Source organism: Triticum dicoccoides, chromosome 2A (genome assembly GCF_002162155.2).
Source record: "Triticum dicoccoides isolate Atlit2015 ecotype Zavitan chromosome 2A, WEW_v2.0, whole genome shotgun sequence".
Classification (NCBI taxonomy): Eukaryota; Viridiplantae; Streptophyta; class Magnoliopsida; order Poales; family Poaceae; genus Triticum; species Triticum dicoccoides.
The window spans coordinates 369,733,694-369,734,565 of record NC_041382.1 but is presented as its reverse complement, the minus strand read 5'-3'; positions in this window follow the sequence as shown (position 1 = coordinate 369,734,565).

Here is an 872-nt window from a genome sequence, read left to right as displayed (position 1 = left end):
GTTATGAAAAGCCTCCTCCCTTTAATATCAAATATAGATAACACGGTAATCAGTTCAACGTGGTAGTTTTTTGAGATCAAAACCAACTTTGTGATAGATTTTAAGAAAATTTCAAAAAATGACAGTTTTTCGAACCCTAGCCCAAGTTATGGTAGTATTATGCTATTTACTCACAAATCTAAGTAAATGCCAAATTTACATGAACTGCAAATGTGCTTCACAAGCATAATTTTCATTAAATTCACAGTATGCATGAACTTTTTTTATTTTGTTGTAATGCACATGCATGTATAACAACAACAACAACAACAAACAACAACAAAGCCTTTAGTCCCAAACAAGTTGGGGTAGGCTAGTAAAATAAATTGAACCACAAAAACGTCATATATTAAGATACAAAGGTAGTAGTAATTTAAAAACTAATCAGTTTTAGAAATTGATTGGTATGCTGGGCTTTTATTTTGTCTCATCATATCTGGGTTATCCAGATGTTGAGGTGCGTCCAACATCCTAAAACCCTGGATGAAACCCTTAATTCGAAATGGGGCATCCCTGAAGTCCTAAACCCCCGTGAAGAAAAACCCATATAACCCCGCGCAAACGAACCGAAAGCGATAAGGTTCTTCGGCGCGTCGCCACCCTCTCGTCTCCCTCCCCCCTCCCGCCTGTTCTCCCCTTCCCCTCCTACTCCACAGCCCGTGCCCCACCCTCGAGCTCGCCTCGCCTCCCCTCCTACGGCCTGGAGATGCTCGCGAGTACCACCACGCTCCACCATCTCCTCCTCCCGGCGCCGCCGCATCTCGCCTTCGCTCTCCCGCACGCCGCGCCGCCGCTCCACGCGTGGCTTCCCCTCTCCCGCGTGGCGCCGCCGC